Source organism: Pantherophis guttatus, chromosome 1, assembly GCF_059756535.1.
Source record: "Pantherophis guttatus breed Tessera chromosome 1, ASM5975653v1, whole genome shotgun sequence".
Taxonomy (NCBI): Eukaryota; Metazoa; Chordata; class Lepidosauria; order Squamata; family Colubridae; genus Pantherophis; species Pantherophis guttatus.
Genome location: NC_142063.1, coordinates 153,542,097 through 153,565,163, shown reverse-complemented (window position 1 = coordinate 153,565,163; position 23,067 = coordinate 153,542,097). Strand labels below are relative to the sequence as shown.

At 41.6% G+C, this 23,067-nt stretch overlaps 1 long non-coding RNA gene across 2 annotated transcripts in view; it reads right to left on the bottom strand.

The window, feature by feature from the left end:
• Positions 1-13,345: 13,345 nt before the first annotated feature.
• The window catches only part of LOC117674810 (uncharacterized), a 55,174-nt gene continuing 45,452 nt past the window's right edge, over positions 13,346-23,067 (bottom strand). Inside the window, exon 3 of one of the 2 annotated variants that reach the window (XR_015731155.1) lies at positions 13,346-13,554. This is a non-coding gene — a long non-coding RNA (uncharacterized LOC117674810). The remainder of the gene's footprint in view (positions 13,555-23,067) is intronic. The other variant, XR_015731156.1, reaches the window with a different exon arrangement.

Genomic DNA, 23,067 nt, shown 5'->3' with positions numbered 1-23,067 from the left:
ATATATATTCAATTGTTAACTGCTAACTTTTATATGGGCCCAGGAAGTCAAGATCGATGGACTTCTCAAACATTTATCTTATGACTGGTTTTGAAATACATGTTTCTCATTGAAACAAGACATGAAGGCATGGTCTTTTTTTAAATAGAGAGATATAATTTGTATGCATGTTTGTGAGCTCACAGAATCGCAATCAGTGTCCAAGAACCTAAAACCCAAACCATGTTAATTTCATAGTCTCAGCCAATATTTTGAAGCTTCCATGTTTCATAATAGATCCAGGATCCATAGAGGTCAGAAAGGAAATTCCTGGTTTGCTCTTAGCATTTCATATCGACAAATGGATTGTGCCTAATATAACAATTAACCTTGAAGGATGATGGTTTTAGCCAAGAAAATGTCAGGTCCCTCAAGGACAGCCAAACTCTGGCATTGCAAAAAGCACAGTTGGATTCACGTTTGTTTCCTGTCTGTACCAGCAAACGCTCTTATTCTAAAACAAATCTGTTGGTCACTTCCTGAATCTGCCTTTGGGCAGGGCATCCGGCAACGGGTGGAGCATCAGATTGTTTAAGAAAAACACTGGCTCTCCGCCAGCGGAAATTTCAGACGTTGCAGAGCTGATGCCGTTCTAGGATTGTGCTGTGATTCAAGGAAGCCTGCAGCATGACATGCGATGCAAACAGAACAAGGGGGGGGGGGTGGAATCAGCTTTTCTACCAAGCAGAAATCACTACTTATAAGAACTCGGTTGTATAATTTCAGATATTGGGATTATTGCTTTTCTGTCGTTTCTTGCTTCGTGAGTGGGGTTGTGAATGTTTTTAATAAACCTGTTTAATATTCTAAAACTAAAAATGCTAGACTCTGTCTAAGCTCTAGCTATTTGGTCCCTAGGTAGTTCCTTAGGTGAGGCTTAATTATGATTGCAGTTGCAACCCGTCTTCCAAGAAACTCAGCAATTAATCAAATAATAATAATTCAAAATATTGTTGCAGTAAGCTGGAGAATAGGTGAGAGGGAGAAACAGTGAGTCACCTAGAATCACATACACTGTTTGTCTTTTCTCACATGGCATAGGACCTTTAGTCTTTGGGTTTATTCAGAATAAGTGCAAAGTGTAAATTATTTGCACAGCACAATTTATGAGTTTTTCCTGGTTAGTGGAAAGACTCACTCACCATCTGATTCCAATTTTGCTTCTTTCTAGGTTCCTGCTTTCTGTTCTGACCCAGCTCCCCAAACCCGACAAACCTTCTGATGTGAACTCAAAAGATTCCTTTATTAGGAATGCTGGCAGTCCCAGCAAAAAGTTTCTCTTGCAGGCTAACAAGTCCGGCTGGCCGGAACATGAATAGTTGTCTGCCACACCTATTCACCTCCGCCTCCTGCCTTTTATTCCCAGAGCTAGGGTGGGGCCTCGTTAGCAGCAGTGGCTCTTCCTTCCCCAGGATCGGCCCATGGCTTTCCACTGCTCTCCCCTTCTCTGCCTTCTGCGCATCAATGCATCAGGCACTGGACCCAGATGTTCCTCTTCTTTTTCATCAATCACCTCCAGACCTGGGGACTGTTGACTCTCCATCTGAGGGCTGACGGATGGCCCAGGCTCTGCCTCTGTCTCTCTCTCTCTGCCAGCTCCATTCCCTCTTGCCCCCTCGGAGCTTCCAGGTTGCCCGGATGCTGATCCTGACTCCCATACCTCCTCCTCATCCTCTGATTCGGCTGATTTGGAAGGGCTGGCAGCCGACAGGCCACAACACTTTCTATATAGAACAGGAGTCTCCAACTCCTGGTCCGTGGACTGGCACCAGTCCGCTGCATGCCTGAAACCAGGCCACGCAAACAAGCGAAGCCCCATCCGTAGGATGCAGGCAGCACATGAAACTGCACCACCTCTGGTCTCCACAGAACCGGTCCCTGATGCCCAAAAGGTTGGGGGCTGCTGATATAGAGTACAGGTAGTCCTCTACTTACAACTATTCATTTAACAAACATTCAAAGTTAGACTGACACTGAAAAATGTGACTTACAATTGGTTCTCGCACTTATGACAACTTAACAGTTGGTTCTCACACTAAAAAAATAAGAATAAATAAAATTTATTTATTCATTTATTCAATTTATATGGCACCCATCTTGTCCAGAGGCAACTCTGGGTGGTTTACAATCATTAAAGTTTTAAATCTTTAAAACAAAACAAAAAACCCTCTGCAATTATTTTTGTTATATATTTGTTATCAATAAATCAGTTTTGATTTTCAGCTATTAATAAATGGGTGGAATAAAGAAACAGAGGTTCCTATATTGCCTTGTCAATGGGAGAATGACTTAACTTCTATAGCAAGAATACCAGTGGACGTCAAATTATGGCCTGTAAAACAAAAATAATATTTAAAATGTACTGGATTCCATTACATTGCAAAAGGACTGTTAAAAACAGTGGTTTGTTGAAGATGCGATAAGAATATTATTTCTTTAGTTCCTAATTTCTTATTCCAACATCAATTAATTATTTTCCTCATTTACTAGCATTTCAATTTTATATCTTGATTTCAGTTATTTTCACATCTAAACCAAAATAAGAGGTAGAAGCTTAATTAAGTTAAAAGGTTTCAATGTAAAAATGGAATAAGTTGAAATACATGGTTAATAATTAAAGAATATGATGGGGACTTTGGAAAATATAGTTAATAAATGGAGAAAAAATCGGGGTTGCCCGGATACCATTGTGGAAAATATTAAATTGAAAATGAATGCAACAATGGAGAGAGAATGGAAGGAGGAGTAGAGGGAAGAAGAAGAGAGGAAGGAGAGAGAGGAATAGAAGAAAGGGAGGGGAAATAAGAGTAGGAGAGAAGGTTAGAAAGGGAGGAAGGAAGGAGGAGGGGGGAAAGGAAGGGGAAATAGAGAAGGAGTAGGAGACGATGTAAGAAGAAAGTAGAAAAGGGTAGAAGAAGGAAGAGAAGGGAAAGAGAGGAGAAGGAGAAGAAGAATTGTTGTAAAACAAGGGAGATGAAATGGTAGAAAGGCAACCCTGAGCATGTTCAAATTTATTAGGATGAAGAACAAATCAATATGAAAGTTAAAAGAGAAAATATATGATTAACAATGGATAAGATAAGATAACTAATTGAAATAATGTTAAGAAACTAGGATTTGAGGGCGGATGGTGATGCTGTTTATATAATAAGTATAGAAGTATTAAGATAAGATAAAAAAGTATGGAAAAAGAATATTTTGGCAAAAATTGTAACTATGTAAAATGAAATTGGATATGATAAGTTGTATAAGATATGATACGGCCAATACTCTGTTCATAAAATATGTGTGTGCGTGTGAAAGAAAAAATCAATAAAACTTGATTTTTTAAAAAAGAATATTACTTCTTTAAAAATATGTTTCTATACTGTCCTATTGTTACCAAGTTCTGAGAGAAAATAGTGGATTATATAAATACGTTTGTGCGAGAAAAGCTAAATTTTTCAGAAGATAGTATTCTCTCGAATTATATATCTAATACATGGACTTTCGACAATCGGAAAGCACAAATGGATTCTCCATACCCTTACTATAGCTAAAAGACTGTCTCTCGGCCAGTCCACCCAACTGCACTGGAAACAAGCCAACACCAGAATGGAATAAAGCAGTTGCAATCCTTTAATTAGGTTCAGCACAGCAAACACAGGCAGGAGAAAGGCACAAGCCGGAAACAAGGTTTAAAGTTAGCGCTACACGCAATCGCAGTGTAGCGCCTTTTATATACACAGCAATAAATCAAGTGGCAATTAAACAGTTAACATCACCCCTCCTTCCCCTAGCTGGCCTGAAGGAGGAGCACAATAAATCAATTAACAATCAAACAGTCAACATCATCCCTCCTTCCTCAAGCTGGCCTGTAGGAGGAGCGCGCCTCTGTTACAGCACAAGGCAGCGTCATCTGCAAACACCATGCCCCCCCCATCTCCGATGAAAGAGTTTGCTTCGTTTTGTGTGCAGGTGGTAAAGACTTCTCAAACAGCTGATGACACGCCCCCGGAGAGTCCAACAGCTTGCCCCCTCCTCCTCGTCCTCCCTAGTGATGGCGAGACCCAACCGAGGCTCGACAGGCGGCTCCTCTCTACCAGGAGTCCACCTGCAGGAAATAAAATAAAGATGTTAGCATAGCAACCGTTCTACCCACTGGGACCTGGTTTATTTGGATATTTACGATGATACCGACGGAGCAACCGGTCGGCATGAACGTCTGGAGCTGCTACCCAAGATGCTTGTGCTAGTGGATAACCCTTCCACCGTACTAAGTACTGTAACCTGCCTCTACGTAGACGTGAATCCAATACTTTATCTATCTCATATTGATCTGAATGACTCGGTCCCGGGGAAACAGGCTGATGTGTTGGCCTTTCCTCTTTGACAGGTTTAAGGAGGCTGCTATGAAAAACAGGATGTATTTTTCCTAACAGTGAAGGTAGCTTAAGCATGACAGTGACAGGGTTGATCACACGTATTATAGGAAAAGGACCTATGTATTTGGGACCTAGTTTCCTACTAGGTAATCGTAATTTCAAGTATTTTGTCGATAGATACACGTGATCCCCTACAGAAAACGGTTTTGGGTCGGCTCTTTTTTTATCAACATAAAGTTTGTATTCATTTGCTGCTTTTTGAAGCGCCGTTTTTACCGCTGGCCACATTTGTCGGATCTTGTCGGCCCAACCGGAATGTGTAGATACCCCTGTAGCTGGAGGTTCTACCTCAGGTATGGCAGGGAATTCTCTTCCATAGATGATTTGGAAAGGAGAAAATCCCGTGCTACGGTGGCTGATATTGTTGTACGCAACTTCAGCGAACGGGAGTAAGGCAGACCAATCAGTTTGCTGATACGAAACGTAGCAACGTAGATATCGTTCCACAGCGGCATTAGCCCGTTCAGCTGCTCCATTTGTACTGGGATGGAAGGCTGAACTTAATCCTTGAGTGGACCCTATCCTGTGAATGAAAGATCTCCAAAACTGGGCGGTGAACTGGACACCTCGATCTGATATAATACGCTTCGGGACCCCGTGAAGGCGGTAGATATGTTGTATAAACATGTCTGTCAATCGTCGGGCAGATGGTAAACCCCGACAGGGTATAAAATGCGCCTGCTTTGAAAATAGGTCTACTACTGTCCAAATAACGGTATGTCCATTGCTGGGCGGTAGGTCTACTATAAAATCCATCGCCACTTCCTCCCACGGACGACTAGGATCAGCCACCGATTGTAATCGACCAAGTGGTTTTCCTGACCATGGTTTTGCTGCTGCGCATGTGGGGCACGATTTAACATAACGTTCAATTTCACCATGCATTCGTGGCCACCAAAATTGACGTCTAATCAGGTGAAGTGTTTTAAGGAAACCGTAATGACCTGCTGGTTTGGCATCATGGCACCGTCTTAAAACTGTAGTTCGAAGCGGTTCTGGAATGTATAAACGATCCCCATTCCACCCTAATCCATCTCGTAAGATTACTGACGTTTGGTTTTGATTTACCCATGTATCCTGGTTGATAGCTATCCGAAGATTCGTTAAGAAGGACGCTTCTTTCCGTAACACCGCCGCAACTGCATGCCCACTCTCAATAGGTGGTATAAGAGATTCCACTACTTCCTCGCGCTTACTGTTATATTGTGGCATACGAGAAAGTGCATCGGCGAGGAAGTTCTTTCCTGCTGGCACATATTTGAGTCTGAAATTGAATCTTCGAAAATATTGTGCCCAGCGTAGTTGTTTTGGGGACAGACGTCTAGGCGTTTGTAATGCCTCTAAATTTTTATGGTCCGTCCATACCTCAAATGGGATAGTAGCCCCTTCCAGGATGTGACGCCACGTAAGTAGAGCCCAACGGACAGTGAAGGCCTCCTTTTCCCAGATCGCCCACCCTCGCTCTGTGGTGTTTAATTTACGTGAGGTATAAGCACAAGGGCGTATCCTATCCTGTTCATCTTTTTGCAGCAACACAGCTCCCACAGCAACGTCACTAGCATTGGCTTGAACGATGAATTCACGAGACAGATCAGGGTGTTTAAGTACCGGTTCTCTGGTAAAAAGATATTTCAACTGTTCAAACGCACTTTGACATTGAGCTGTCCACTGCAATAACTGGTTTGGTCTTGGTTTTATCACAGGAGATTTAGTGCGTAACAGGTCTGTTAACGGTAGTGCTATAGCGGCAAATGCAGGGACGAATTGGCGATAGAAATTCGCGAAACCAAGGAAACTCTGGAGTTGTTTCCTGGTTTTCGGTGCTTGCCACTCAACTATAGCTTGGACTTTACGTGGATCCATTTCTATCCCATCGCTTGAGATCCTGTACCCGAGGTAATCTATCTTCGACTTATGGAACTCACATTTCGAAAGCTTTATAAACAGTTTAGCCGCTAACAACTTCTCTAAAACCTGACGGACTAACACAACGTGTTCTTCCAAGGTGCGCGTATATATTAGAATGTCGTCTAAATAAACAAGAACTCCTCTATACAAATGTTCATGCAAAACTTCGTTAATAAGCTGCATGAACACCGCTGGAGCACCTTGAAGTCCAAACGGCATAACTCTATATTGGTAGCTACCAAGAGGGCAGTTAAAAGTGGTCTTCCATTCATCGCCCTGTTTGATACGTACTCGGTAGTACGCTTCCCGTAAAGCGAGTTTTGTAAATACCCGTCCTGTAGATAGCGCAGCTAACAAATCCTTCATAAGTGGAAGGGGGTATAGATGTTCTATACATACTCCATTCAAGCCTCGGAAGTCAACACATAACCGAACCCCACCGTCCTTCTTCTCCCTGAAGAAGACTGGGGCAGCCATCCTAGATCTACTAGGGACGATGAAACCTCGAGCTAAATTTTTGTCGATATATTGTCGTAACTCGGATAATTCTTGTTGGGTCATGGAATACATCCGAGGTTTCGGTAACTTAGCCCCAGGCACCAACTCGATAGCGCAATCCGTAGTCCGATGGGGGGGTAGTACTTCGCATTCCTCTTCACTAAACACGGCTGAAAGGTCTTGGTAAACAATAGGAAAGTCCGGTGTAAGCAACACCTCTGTGGAGGCACAGCTATTGTCCTGTCCCTCATTCGACTGTCCCACTGAAGAAGCAGGGGACGGGACAGCAGGTCCCAAAGGGATTCTAAGCTTACGATAACCTCCCTCCCACCAGATGTGAGGTTGCCATTTATCTAACCATGTGAGACCCAGAATAACTGGCTCTATCATTTTTTCAACCACAATAAACTGGATGGACTCTTGATGTTCACCTATCACCAACAACACTTGTTCAGTTACATGGTTAGCAGGCGCCCCCCCCAATAATGACCCGTCCATCTGTTCGAACTTCACAGGAACTTTTAGCTTTTTTATCTGTAGGCCCAGAGCATCCACCACACTTCTCCGCACCAGACAACGGGTACATCCAGTGTCTATTAAAGCACCATACTGAAAACCCGTTGTGTTTTGGGGATTCCTCAGCACCACAGGTATGACAAAAGGGAACACAGTTTTGCTCACCATAGGGTCCTCCGGCTCGTTGTCATCACTGTCTCCTGACACCACCGGGAATCTCCCCGCCACAGTGGTTGGTGTAATATCACGAACCTGATGATCTACGACGGACTTTGGTCCTTGAAGTGCTTGGGTACGTTCTTGTGGCTGCCGTGGTCGGCCTCTGGTCGCTACCCCCGTAGCCGGCTTTCGGGTTTGTACTCGTACCGGAGGTACAGGACATTCAGCCGCTCTGTGTCCTATCTGATTGCAGCGAAAACAACGAAACGCCGGTCGCTGAGACCTTTCAGGTAGGACGCTGCTGGGCGGAGGTACTTGAATCCGCGTGGTTGGCAGCTTTTCTGAGGCCCTCTCCGTGGGAACCCGTCTCTGTCCCACATTAACTTCCGACCGAGGCCTAAACTCCCGGAGTGTAATGTCCAGTTCAATAGCGGCTTTAAACCAAACAGCCAGGCGCGGAGCCAGGCCTCGGTACGCACAGGCTTGACGTAACTCACGATCCAGCCCCATCCGAAATTGCTGGACTAGCATCCGTTCGGGCCAGTCCCTTAAGCGACTAGCAATTTTCCGGAAATCACGTACATAGTCCTTTGCAGGAACACCCCGCTGTTTGAGGGCTACAAGATCTCCTTCCGCAATTTGTACACTGGAGTCATCCTCAAAAGCAGACCGGAGAGCTTCCAAGAACCTACCCACGTCCACTAGTTCTCTAGCATGGTTGCGATGTAATCCCGCCACCCAGTCTGCTGCATCACCAGTTAACACAGCTGTAATGGCTACCACCATGGCCCATTGTGATGGATACCAGCGACCATACTGGTCTAGATGACTAACCACCTGGCTTAAGAACAACGCCACACGGTCTGGGCTCCCGTCAAAGGTGGTTTGCAGTGCAGGAGGGCCCCAGATTGGAGGTGGTGCCCACATCCCAGGAACCGGGATCCATGCTGGGGGTGGTACAGGCGGTCTGTTCTCCCCATCTCTCCTCAGATCTCCAACGGGCCTCCGTTCCCCCACAGGACGTTGTGCCCACCTTCCAGCTCCTACCTCTCTTCTGGTCGATGGCTGTTCGGAGCCCCTGGTGCTATCCTCCCTCTTAGGCAGGTGGTAGTCCCGGTCTTCGAATTGGCCCTTTCCTTTTCCTGTTTCCTGTTCCCTTCGGAATTTGGGGCTAGCGATGCGAAACCGAGCCTCTGGCCGGGAAAGGCCCTCATCCTGCCAAGACTTGCCTTGTAACGGTTCCGCCCCAGCGGCCCAGGGTTGCCAAGACGGGGCGTCCCGGAAACTCCCTTCTCCAAACCGATCTCTTATGGCATCCATAGCACTGGATTCAGGGCCTGTATTATCATAGCCCCAATCCGCCTCTTCCTCGTCTGTCCAACGTCTCTCCCGCCAACCTCTAAATGATGGACCCAATGGGGGGGTAGATGGCCATTGGGGCCCGGTATGAGTAGAACTAGGCCACCAGCCCCCACTGGAAATTTGTCCCGAAGGGTCTAGCCCTTGACTCTGCGCACCAGCTGTCTCCACACAGTCCTCCTCACGTGGCTGGCACAGCTTGGATCTGACTACCAGTTGATGAGGGGTTGCAGTTTGTAGCTTCTCCTCTTCCACAACCACCTCCTCCACGTCAGCCTCTAGAGGGACCTCCAACTCCGAATCACCCAGCGCCGTCCCTTCTGCCATCACCGACAGCCTTTCCCACCGGACTGCAGCTAGGGAACGTAGGCAGTTGAAATTGGTGAGTGGGGGGGGAGCGCTAACTTTCTCTCGGCCAGTCCACCCAACTGCACTGGAAACAAGCCAACACCAGAATGGAATAAAGCAGTTGCAATCCTTTAATTAGGTTCAGCACAGCAAACACAGGCAGGAGAAAGGCACAAGCCGGAAACAAGGTTTAAAGTTAGCGCTACACGCAATCGCAGTGTAGCGCCTTTTATATACACAGCAATAAATCAAGTGGCAATTAAACAGTTAACATCACCCCTCCTTCCCCTAGCTGGCCTGAAGGAGGAGCACAATAAATCAATTAACAATCAAACAGTCAACATCATCCCTCCTTCCTCAAGCTGGCCTGTAGGAGGAGCGCGCCTCTGTTACAGCACAAGGCAGCGTCATCTGCAAACACCATGCCCCCCCCCATCTCCGATGAAAGAGTTTGCTTCGTTTTGTGTGCAGGTGGTAAAGACTTCTCAAACAGCTGATGACACGCCCCCGGAGAGTCCAACAGCTTGCCCCCTCCTCGTCGTCCTCCCTAGTGATGGCGAGACCCAACCGAGGCTCGACACTGACGTTGCAGCACTGGGAAGATAAATGTATGCTTGTATTTATTCAATGGAATGAAGACCTGATTGCACTTGTCAGTTATGAACAAATTGTCTTTAGACTTTACATAGACAACAAAAGAACAATAGAATAGAATTCTTTATTGGCCAAGTGTGATTGGACACACAAGGAATTTGTCTTTGGTGCATATGCTCTCAGTGTACATAAAAAGAAAAGATACATTTGTTAAGAATCATAAGGTACAACACTGAATGATAGTCACAGGGTACAAATAAGCAATCAAATCATACTAGGAAACAATCAATATAAATCATAAGGATACAGCAACAAGTTACAGTCATACAGTCATAAGTGGGAGGAGATGGGTGATAGGAACAATGAGATGATTAATAGTAATAGTAATGCAGATGTAGTGAATAATGAATTATGGGACTCCTTTGTTCATAATGTGGTAGGTTAAAAAAGATAAATTGTATAAACATATTAGAAAGATACTTGAATAATATTTGCATTAGACAAGTATATATAGAATTGTAACTATTGTTATAATACACATTATATCTTCTTTTTTGCTGCTGTATTTCTTTCAGTTTTCTTGTTGAAGCACTTTTATGTGCTTTTTTTCTTCTCTTTGACAATATATATACAGTATATATAGCCACCATCATTATTTCTGTGTTTTTCTCTTTTTTGTTATCAATTAAAAAACAATAAAAAGAAAAAAAAGAAAGGGGAAACAGACAGTAACACGCTTGGAGCTATGTTTTCATTTAACAGGGATAATCTTTTTCACCAGAAAGGCCAAAAACCATAATCAAAAAGTATCACTGTTCTATAGGCCATGCCGGTAGGTTTTTTGAGAATGGCCTCCAGGTCAGCAATGGTATCTAAAACCCTTTCTTTTCTCCTTTTCTCAAGTTAGATGTTTTACAATCCAGTAATTGTGGGTTGCTTATTATTGTATGCCTCTTTATACAACAATGCATGTGATAAAATGAATTTCGATGAAGAAATTTTTACACCAATGTGGAATTAAAAATTTAAACTTCTTTTCATATTCCAAATAGTAAAATATGCATACATCGGGAGCCAAACTGGTGTAGCGGTTGAAGGTACCAGGAGACCGTGAGTTCTAGTCCCTCCTTAGGCACAAAGCCAGCTGAGTGACCTTAGGCCATTTACTTACTCTCAACCCTAGGAAGGAGACAATGGCAAACTAGTTCTGAAAATGCTGCCTAGAAAACTGCCCAACCATGTGGACATCAGGAATCAAGATTAACTTGAAGAGGAAGGGAAAAAAACATACAGGGGGGAAAAAATCAAATGTTTAGGGAATAATTCAACATCAAGCAAAAAGAAAGGCAGTTGTATGTGATATTTCTTTGGTTGTTTAATGTACTTATGGACATAATGAAAGATAAATATGCAAGATATTTGCGGTGATGCTAGAGGCATGATGCTTGGCTTCCTTATGAATAAAACTTACTTTATTGTTACAAAATATAGAAATATCAGTGATGATAATATATTAGACTGTGTTCTTTCTACTCCTGAATATTTTTAAACACTAGAATACTGGTTCTATTTATTTTAAAGTCTAAAGCTGGCCTTGTAAATGTATAACGTATCGGCATGAACAAACAATGCTCTACAGCAATGTAAACAGGGAAAAGGTGGGAAGAAAGAATGATAAGGATTGAACGGACTTGAAAATGTATATAGGAGTCCAAAAAGCATGTTTTGTCGTGTTTCTCTCAGTACAGATGGGATGGGAAAGATTGCTTACAAGACATCAGTTAACGAATTGCTTGGATCTGATGTTACAGTTCTGCAAGCTACAAAAAGCAAATACTGTGAAAGAAAGCTCCTGCCTTCATGGCAGGGATGAAATCCAGCAGGTTCTGACAGGTTCTGGAGAACTGGTAGCGGAAATTTTGAGTAGTTTGGAGAACCAGCCAATACCACCTCTGGCTGGCCCAAGAGTGGGGTGGGAATGGAGATTTTGCAATATCCTTCCCCCAGGAATGGGGAGGGAATGGGGATTTTGCAGTATCCTTCCCCTGCCACGCCTACTAAGCCACCCCCTCAGAACTGGTAGTAAAAAAAATTGGATTTCAGCACTGCTTTACGGGATTGTTGTCAATCCAGCTCTGAGTCCCATGCTAAAAGCCATGATCAAGCATGATCAAAAGAGCAATAGTCGATTTTTATTTTATTTTAGCCTATGCTTGATCTTAGCAAAACAAAAATCAGACAAATGGATACTGAGATGTCTTTCAATAAGTGATCTTGAAAAGCTGCAGAGAGCTGACCAAGTGAAGTCCGCTGCCATGGCCTCTTTGGGGAAGTTGATCTAAAGCTCGCAATGCCAGCCTATCAGAGATGAATATAAATGCAAAGCAGTCCTTCGTCCTTCACCTACGTCTTAAAATTCAAAAGCCCAGGCTTGCGCTAAGACCATCAGTCAGGCTGAGAAATTAACCTATGAAAGTAATCTAGTAAACACCTATGAGAACCTTCTCAATCCAGTGAAGTGTTCTTCCTGCTTAATGAGATAAGAAATGCTTGTCAAACTGCGCTGGCTTTGGTAACAGTTTAACAGGAGCAACAGACTTAAGCAAATAAACCAGGGACAAAGTTTTTTTAGATCAAAGACTGGCCCTGCAACTAGACTGGGAAAACATTAGGGATGATTGACTGGACAGTCTGGTAGATTCATTATTTTTTCTGGCCTTTCCCCCCCCCCATCCATTCTATGTCCCATGACTATTTCATGGCTGACTTGTGCAGTGCCCAGGAAGACAAATATATTGGTCATTTGACCTTCTGTTTGCAAGGACTGCTGTCATGAAGAAAAAGGCTTTGCATTGCTGCTGGATAATCACAGGGCAAAGATTAGATTATCTCTTTATTTCTTTCTCCCAGCCAGCTAATTGTCAATAGACCCGTTGTCAAACTGGAATAAGAATTTGAAGTTGGGAATTAAAAGCAAGTAGTAAGTGATAGAGCGAGACAAAGATTGCTAATGAAATGAACCAAAACTGGCCTTAAAGGCATTTTAAAACAAGGCAAATACAGTTTCCACCATCTCCCTCACTTAGTGTGATCTAATGGGTGCTTCTCAAAGGCTCTATAATAATTCGCCATGGCCAACTCGCCACAGCCAACTCACCAGGGCCAACACACCATAGCTAACTCTCCACGGGACAACTCACCACAGCCAACTCACCATGGGACAACTGACTGCGGGACAAGAGTTACACTAATATCAAAGAAATGGTAGAATAAAATCATTAAAGAAAGGATACAAAAGGAGGGACAGAATAAAATGTGAATGACAAAAATTAAAATATTTTAAATGTATTTTAAATAAGTACATTGAATTTATTTATTTATTTATTTATTAGTCATATTTCTATGCCGCCCACTCTCCGAGGACTGTGGGCGGCTTACACCAAAGACAGTATACTAAATAGCATATTGCCCCCTAACAATCTGGATCCTCATTTTACCTACCTCAGAAGGATGGAAGGCTGAGTCAACTTTGAGCCTGGTGAGATTTGATCCGCTGATCTGCTTAAATTGTTAAATTGTCCTGCAGCGAGTTGTCCCGTGGTAAGTTGGCCCATGGAGAGTTGGCCAAGGCGAGTTGACCGCAATGAGTTGGCTGTGGCAAGTTGTCCCTTTCTGTCATCAAAGGCCTGGAGAAGGCTGCGCATCCCTGCTGCAAATGAGAAGTTGATTTATTTCCATAATACAAGCAACTGCTTTATGTCAAATGCATATACAACTCTGACAACTTTTGAGAATTTCTCCTTTTTTTCACTTCACTTCTCAGCTTGGCCTCTAAATTGGCCCCAGGACTTTTACCCACTGTTTTCCCTTTTGCCTCTTTCACAACCAAGGGGAGGTGGAAGACAAAATCTACGTATGAAATGCAGTCAGATGGAGGAGCAAAATGGACCTGAGTTAAGGAAGTGGAAAAGATTAATGTGAGAAATTTAGAATGGCTCCCCCTAGAGAAACAAAAAGAAAATGAATGTCCTGTAGCCGTGTTGGCGAACCTATGGAACGTGTGCCGGAAGTGGCACGCAGAACCATCCCACGAGGGATGCGCGGCCTCGCTGGCTTCTCTTCCGTGTTCCTATGCACACACGTGCGCCAGTCAGCTGGCCTTCGCGCATACGCGGGATCACTGAAATCCAGAAGAGCAGCATTCTATCGCGCATGCGTGACACCCGAACTTCCAGGTTTATGGCGCAGGCATGCACAATGGCCAGCTGTTCGTTGGGCGTGCATCTGTGCCAGAAACCAGAAGTTCAGATGCCAGCACGCACATACACGATGAAACACTACTGTTCCAGGTTTCAATGCTCCTACGTGTGCGATCGCTATTGAGGCTGCGCAGTCCAGGCGGGATGGTTTTGTGTGCCATTTCCGGTACGCAGGCTGGCACGAGATGGCGTAAAAGGTTAGCCATCACTGTCCTATAGGATCAAAAAGCTGATATTAGGTGATTGCCACTCAGGAGTTTGATGTTCATTCACTTCAGAAATAGTAATCTACTATTCATGGCAATGTCAAATCTCAATCATTATAAACACTGTCAGAAAACAACATTAGTGAAAGGTCTCACATGGGTGGTCTATGCAGAGGCTATTGCTCCCTTTGAAGGTCTTCAGGATTCAAAGAACTGCCCAGCCCAAAACTAATTGAAAGATAAACAGTCTTGGGAGTAATTGCTGTTCCTGAATGGGGAATACTGTGCTGTTTCCCTTTAAAGGGTGATCTGTGCTCCTCCAATTTACCTGCCACTAGTCCGATGGATTGTTAAAAGAGCTCAAATGCAGGAACCCTGATTTACCAGTCTTTTTAAGGGAACAGAAATTTGCCAGCCGGATGGTTTCTTTTTCCTTATTTTGGGGAAGGGGTTCTGCTTAGTCATAAGACAAAGGAACAAGGACAAAGCAATCGATTAATGACGATTACATGACTCTAAGCAACCACATAGATTTTCTCCATGATGAGCCGTCCCTTATCTGATTGTTCAGCTCTTTCAACAGTGTGCTCATTGCTACTGTAACTGAAACCATCCACCTTGCTGCTGGTCATCCTCTTCTCTCTCTTTTTTACCTTTCCCAGTATTAGAGCCTTCTCAAGAGAGTCTTTGCACAACATGTCTAAAGTAGGATAATTTCAGCCTGGTCATTTAGCCTTGAGTGTCATCAGTACAGCATAGTTTATTAACGTTTCTTCCCCTGATTTTGAAACCATGGTTATTTTCTTCCAGCACAGCTTCCCATAATTTATATTTGGCATATAGTTGATTAAATAAGGAGAGTATAGAGCCTTGTCTTGCTCTTTTACCAACAAAGAGGCATTCTGTTTTTCACCATATTCTGTCTGAACTGTGACTTCACAGTTACACACACACACACACACACATGCATACATATGCATACATACATACATACATACATAGAGATAGATGATAGATAGATAGATAGATAGATAGATAGATAGATAGATAGATAGATAGATAGATTCTTTGGTTTTCTCAATAATGCAATGTATATTACAGCAATAATGTCTTCTGTTCTTCAGACTTTTCTAAAGTCACCTTAAACATGTGACATCTCTTTTTCCATATATGGCTCTAATTTGGATTGGATGATCCTAAATATTATTTTAATGGCATGTGAAATTGAGAAGGAAGAGGGAATGTTAGATATGTTCACCACCTTGAATAATTTATAAAAATAATAAAGGCAGGATATAAATTAAATAAATATTGTACAATAGTTTGTACGCTCTGTTAAGTCTCTTTTTTTTTATGTTGGAAGGTAGATTTCGTTCTTCCAATCTTTTGGCCACTGTGTCATTCTCTACATTTGCTGACATAGTTTGGTTAGAAGCTTGGCTGATTCATCTGTTTTTGTCATATTTCAGTGCATATTGAATCAGCTCCTGTAGCCTTCCAACTTGTTAATGACCAGAATGCTGATCTAACCCCATCTTCTAGTACTTGTAAGTAGGGAATAACCTCTAAAGCACTTTAGATATTGACATCTCTACTCCCCCCACCCCATCTTTGTTTGATCTCCTTTGAATCAGTTACTATCCCCCCATTGTTTGAAACTGAGCACTGATTATCTGGAAGTTTTCTTAATCGGGTATTAGATGAAAAGAACTGAAAGCTGCCTCGATTTGCAAACATGCAAAATTTCAGAAAGATTTGGAAATGGAAAGACCTCAGTATCTTGGATTTATTTTCTCCATATGTTAGTGTCTCGGATAATTCTTCTCCTTGTCATATCTTGGTAGATGGTATAAAATGCACAAATTCATTTTGCTGTTACTGTTTTTCTCACATTTTGTATCTCACCTACTTCTGAAACATTTGATGTTTTTGAAAGGTCTTAAATGTGGCTGTTGTTCAGAGTCTCCTACATTTAGTATTTTGTTTCAACATCTCTGCATTCATCATTGACAGATCAATTCATTATCTATTTGTATACTAATACAATTAAATCATGGTAGGTGTTTATGTATTTGATTTCTATCTTGTCTTTCCTTGAGGAACTCAAGGCCACATACATAGAGCAACTTCCTTTAATTCTTTTCCCCATGACTCCTACCTACCCTGCAGGATAAGTTGGGCTGAGAAAATAAACTAGGCTAAAGACATCCATTGAGGTTTTTTGGCCAAAGATGAACTCAAACCTGATTTCCTCAGCCTTAGTCCAACATCTTTATTAATATACCATGGTGACTCTCCACTTAAAACAATGCCATAAGCAATTATTAAGCAGAGTTTAGCATACCTGAAAAAAATGAATATGAAGACTTGTTAAAAGTTCTATGAGCTATCCTGAGACAACATGTTTACTTCAGGCTGACGGCATTCCTAGAGATCTTTGACATTTTTCCCCTTTCCTTCCTCATTTCCCCTATTTCTTGTTCCCAGAGTGGACTATCCCAAATGTTTCAGAAATTCCAATCTCCCCCTCAAAAGGAGTGGCTACACTAGTACAAAGACACACCTTGTTCACATTGAAATTACAGATGAACAAAGCATATAACATTCTGTGCTGCTTGATACTAAGTTTTTGAGATGAGCCTATCAAGGACTCAGAAGATTTCACTTCCTCCTAATCCCACCTTGTGGCTACCACCAAAACTATGCCTTCCGTGAAATTTCCAACTCTTGGAGCAAGGTTCTCTTCCCTTTTGCCTCCTCTTTGAAAAGGAGCAAGAGCAGGGGTGAAATGTTCCTGGTTCGGACCAGATCCCCTGATCCAGTAGTGATGGTGGCAGGTGGTTCAGAGAACTGGTAGCAAAAATCCCTGCCCCCCCCCATGCCCATCTGAGCCACGCAATCATCAGAGGCTTTTTTTTATTTTTTAAAGCATTTTTTTCTACAACCTCTTGGGCTGTAGTTGATGATCTGATGATCGTGTGACTCAGCTGGGATCGTCAGAAGCTTTTAAAAGCAATTTTTTTTACAACCTTTTTGGCTGAAGAGGTTGTAGAAAAAATGGTTTTAAAAGCCTCTGATGATCCCAGCTGAGTTGCCTGATCGTCAGAGGCTTTTAAAGCATTTTTTACAACCTCTTCAGCTGAAGAGGTTGTAGAAAAAATGGTTTTAAAAGTAAAAAAAAAAAGTTGGCCACGTCCACCCAGTCACACTACCCCCCACCCACCAAGTCATGCCTACAGAACCGGTAGTAATAAATTTTACATTTCACCACTGAGCAAGAGTCAAATATAAGCATTTGTTCCTCCATCTTCATCTCATTTCAACTATTAATCACCCAGAGTAATTGGGATTGGTCCTATCGTGAAGCTAAGGAGTCAATTGCAACTGATGAAACAACTGGTTTTAGTATTGCAAAACAGTAGCAAATATTGTTGTTGAGATGATGATGATGATGATATTCATTCTCCTAAAAAGGTCATGAGGCTTTCTGTTCAGTTATCAGAATAACCAACTAGCCTTAGATAATATGGGTCTTGACTTCGGAGTGAGTGAGAACATGTTTACTCTTCCTTTTTAGCAACAAATGTATGAATTGGCCCCAGATATATAAAACTGAGAAAGTGTGATAGTAGGTTCAAGGAACATCTTCCAGAATTCTCCATAACTTATCATATTGTTCATAGACATGTTGGCATGTCACATTTCCAACTTTTTGCTTGCATTTGCAATTTGTGACTAACCTCGGTATAAAACTGACATTATGCAAGGATTTGTAAAAGAATAATGCTGTAGCCACATGATGCCAGAATTTTCTGCAGAGTAGCTAGCATCTATATGTGTACATTTTAAAATCCTTATCAAAATATCATTCCTACTTGCAAATCATTCCCACAGAGAAAGCTTGATCAATCAAGAAATATGAGACACCCTGTTGAGCAAAGCTACTTTATTTCATTCAATGTCTTTTAGGATTATTCCCCACTTCCAGACACTCTCAGCACTGTTCTCCTTCTCTGGAATATGTAAAAGAAGAGCTTTTATATTAAATAGGAAGGTCTAACAGCTGGAAATTGCTAATAAAAACATTTGCTTTGCATGGTTAATACAGTTTGCCACTAGAACGGAATTCTAAACACATTCAAGGCTCAGGATGCTTGATTTCTACCCAGTTTCTCCTCTGCGGAGCCATTTGTAAGAAAGAAGGCACTTTCAGGCAGCATACAGCAATTCAAATTTTACCCTGAACACCGGAAAAAAGGCAGAACAAAGTGAATGTGATTGAGCATGGGAAGTGGGCATTTTCTAAGAATCTTGTCAAAAGGTTTATTAAAATTAAAACAAATACAAGCTCTGTCTCTCTAGCCAAGACATATTTCCTGGAAAATATGGGATGGTCGTTTACATAGGATTTCCATGTTTTGTTTTTAAAAGCATATATAATTTTAGTAAACACTGGGTGGGGAAAAAAATCAGGCCTGATGAACTTTAACATGTTTTTTCCTCCTATCATACCCTGAGTTCTAATTTAAAAATCAGATGTTAAGGAAAACACATTGTGATTTATATTAAGGAAAACACAATATAAGTTTGAAGGGAAAGGATCGCTCCCATCAACTTAACATGGGAAGTTCTTTTAATAATAATAATTTAAAAAAAACTTCACAGTTCTCTTGCCCAGGTTTCCAGAGGAATAAATCACACAAGGATGTTATCATTATCCGTGCAGTTTCCTTCCTAAAATCCCATGGATTATAGGGATTTCTGATCTAATTGTTTCAACTCTAAGACTTTAGTCTACTCAATGGTCTATAAACCATTATAGTCAAAGGTAAAAAGAAGGCAATCCAATTTTACATTGTCTGCCGGCAATCTCTGAACAGTTACCCCATGTTCATCTGTTTCTATCCACCATTGCAACTACACATCAGAAATAAAGCTCAAATAGATTCACCAGTTTAAAGTTTATCCCAGTTAAATTTAACTCTCTTCCATCTTCTATCTAGTAAAGCGTACCCTAGATTTCAGACCTTGTTTTAGGAGCATTGTAATAAGTGCACAAATATTAGCAGTTTAATGCACAACATCAATAGCTTATCAGTATATACTGGTTGACAAATTTTCCGTACTTACTCCCAATCTAGCTTCTTTTGTAATAGGCAGTATAAACATATTACACAGTCCACCAACTATAAAATATTCTTTTGAGTGCCAATTTCTTCAAGTGGGAGTTCACCCCAAAAAATATTGCTGGAGGAAATTATGGCATCTATAAGAGGCTTGCTCACTTTTTTGGTTTCCAAGTCATTGTAGTCAGTCCCAAAGGTGTTGTCTTAAGTATGTCATATTGATACAACCCCCAGTGTCTCATAGAAAATAGCACTAGCACTTAGACATCACTTCATAGTGTTTTACAGCACTCTCTAAGTGATTTGCAGAGTCAACAATTTGGGTCCTCATTTTACCAACCCCCGAAGGATGGAAGGCTGAATCAATCTTGAGCTCATCAGGATTGAACTCCTGGCAGTAGGCAGAGTCAGCCTGCAATACTGCATTCTAACCACTACTTTACCACAGCTTCTACAATGATCCATAACCATAATGGTTGTGCATGTGTTTTTAATGTTTTTAAAATGCTTTTATAATGTTGTTTTTTTTAAATTATGTCACTGTTCGTATTATTTCTGTTGTAAGCCGCCCAGAGTCCCTTGGGAGTTCGGCGGCATAGAAATATCTTTAATTAAATTAAATTAATTAAATTAAACACCAGCTTGTGATATTCAAATCACCCAGCAGATTCTAAAATGTATTTCCTTTGTATAATTTAAATATCTTACTTTCATTTTAACTTTCAGTCATACTGAAAGAAAGTTTTAGAAAAGAATGCTGAGATGGACATGATTTCAGAGAATTGGTCCATGGTTTCAAGATAGCCAACAGGGATTCAAATAGGACTGATGTGAGCTGCATAGTAGTTTATTGTTATTGTTGATGAATTAAATGTGCCTGTGGTTGTATGTTATTGCCATAATCAATTCTGCAAATTTAACTATCAAGCTATACCCTTTGAATGGTTTACTATAAGGAGGGAGGGTAGATTGCTGGACTAAACAGCACAGACAAGCTTTCACAGAATCAAGGAAAATTGTGACATCAGATGCAGTGCTGAAACATTATAGCCTCGGTTTACCAGTGACAATGAGTTGAGATGCATCTCCATCAGTGGTGGGTTGCCCCTGGTTCGGACCGGTTCACAAAAACCAGTAGTGAAACCAGCAGGAGGCTCCGCCCACCAACCCCGACATTATCAGGAAGCTTCTGTGCATGGCGGCCCTGTTGTGAACCGGTAGTAAAGGTAAGTACAACCCACCCCTGGTCTCCATGTAGCAATGATATACAACACGGAAGAAAGAAAGTAGTGAATACCCAATAGCCTTTACATCAACCTTTTCACAGCTGCAAATAAAAATTAAGCACAAACAGAAAGGGAAGTAAGGAGACTGGTTTAATCAGTTTAATCCAGACCTCGCACAAAAGGAAGTTTACCCTCATCACTGACTATAAGCCGCTGCTGTCAATCTTCAGTCCACAAAATAGCATTCTATTTTCAGCCACAAAGTTTTGTTCCTTAGAGGACACAGATACAAAACACATTTTAAAAGGATATACAATCATGCAAAGGTATTTGGTTTGTCTTGTTTATCTTTATAAGGAAAACAGCCTAAAAATCCACATCAGGTGGGGCTACCTCGGACATGTTTTCCCCTCACAGAGATGGAAAGTCTTTCCCACTATAGCCGAGACTACTTTATTGAATCAAGTACCCCAATATGTAGATCATTCTTGAAAAGGGGTATAATATCGGATTTATATATAATATCAATATTATACTGGCCAGCTACACATAGATTGATTGAAAAGTTTGCCCAAAGTTTCATTCATGCCTTTGAACAATATCTGGAGAAACTATCCCACTGAATCAAAAGCTTAAAATTTGCTATTTGCATAACATAATGCAGTATGCAAAATAAGTCAAAATGCCAGTAATGTTCTTAGATCGTGCCTTAAATTCATGCTGGGCTTTTTCCAAGCTAATTTGAGGTGTTCGGGATAAACATCTGAAGCAAGTTGAGCAATCTAATCATGCTGAAACAAGACTCTTCTCCGCTGGACAACCTGTACTAGCAAGAAGCTATAAAAGGGGAGTATAAGCAGGCAACTGGAAAGACCGAGGAAAGACCTGGATTTCTTTCTTACATTGTAAAGATTGCGTCTGCTCAGATTCAGAGGGACACATTGACCAGAGAAGGTGCAGAAAGGCATCCTTGATGTGGTTGGAGATTCAACTTTAATTTGTGAATTAGCATCAGAAACACCTGCCCCCAAAGTAGACACAGAGCTGATGGTTGTTCTACAATGACCTGTATTGTTGGACACATCAAGCATTCCTGCCAAGCAGGAAATGAGGGATGGTATCCATTTCACAAAGAAAAGCTACCACGGTGCTTAGATATAGTAGGGTCTGTGTTTTATAAGGGAAGGATGTAGTGCAGGGGTGTCAAACTTGCAGCCCACAGGCCTGATGCGTCATATGCTGGCCACGCCTACCCCCATTTTAGCAAAGGGGAGAAAGTCATGATACGTCACTTGACAACGTGACAATGAGAGTTTGATACTCCTGATGTAGTGGATTTCTATTATTACTTGATAAATTAAGCATGCTGCTTATGATATCTCACTGACCCTGGGTTGCTATTCCTGACTCTAGGATTTTTTGTTTCATTAGTATAAAAAAAAAGGCAACACATATTTTTCATGGTGTACGTTTTGGTCTGTGCATTTCTGGTCTTTCCTGGAACAATTTCCACACCCCACATTGTACATTACTACTTCCAACTAGGATCTAAGAAAGCAGTGACTTATCTCAACAAACTCCAGCCTTGAAATTACCTCAGCCTCCACAATCTTACACTTGTCAAGCATTAATCCTGCTTTATCAGTCTCCTTCTCTCCTTGACCTCCGGCTTAAGCTACATTCTAAAGATTCTTTTCCATATCAGGTCTTAATGGTGAACGTCTCAAAGAATTCCCCTCAGCTTTTCTTAAGACCAAACCTTCTACAGAACTATTGTGTGGGATGACACTAGAAAAACAACAGCTGGATTTCAGTTCAAAGTACAGGGAGAAATGAGATAACACTGACAGTGTTGCTCAGAGGCATTTTTTTCATCCTTTTCTCTATTTTGTCATTTTTCATATAGCTGATGAAAATGAAAAACCCCTTTGTTTAACAAACACATTAGTATTAGGCCTCAAAGACACACATATTCAAGTGATTAAATATTGCTCCATTGTTGATTCCCTTCCTCAAAAGCCAATATATGGCCCACGTTCCATGTTATTAAACTTTGTAATACTTAACTAAGATTTATTGCTTCCTGGGCAAAAAAGATGATTAAGAGCTGAAGCCCAGTGTGCAAAGTATGTTTTATGTGTGGATATAATGGTTTGAATTTCCTGCCTTTTTATTTTGTATAATATCAGTTCTTCCTGGTTCTACCGTGTTTACTTTATTACTAATTTAAATTTCTGTAAGGCTACTCAGTTGAATCAAACTGTGGGACAGGATCAACCATCCAGTCATGGTTAATCATCTCTTATCATAGTGATCTGTTTTAGTTCTGCAGACACACTTTGTGAAAAAGTCAACTTAGACAAGGATATCTGCAATGAAGACAGACATAAAAATTCCATTCAGTT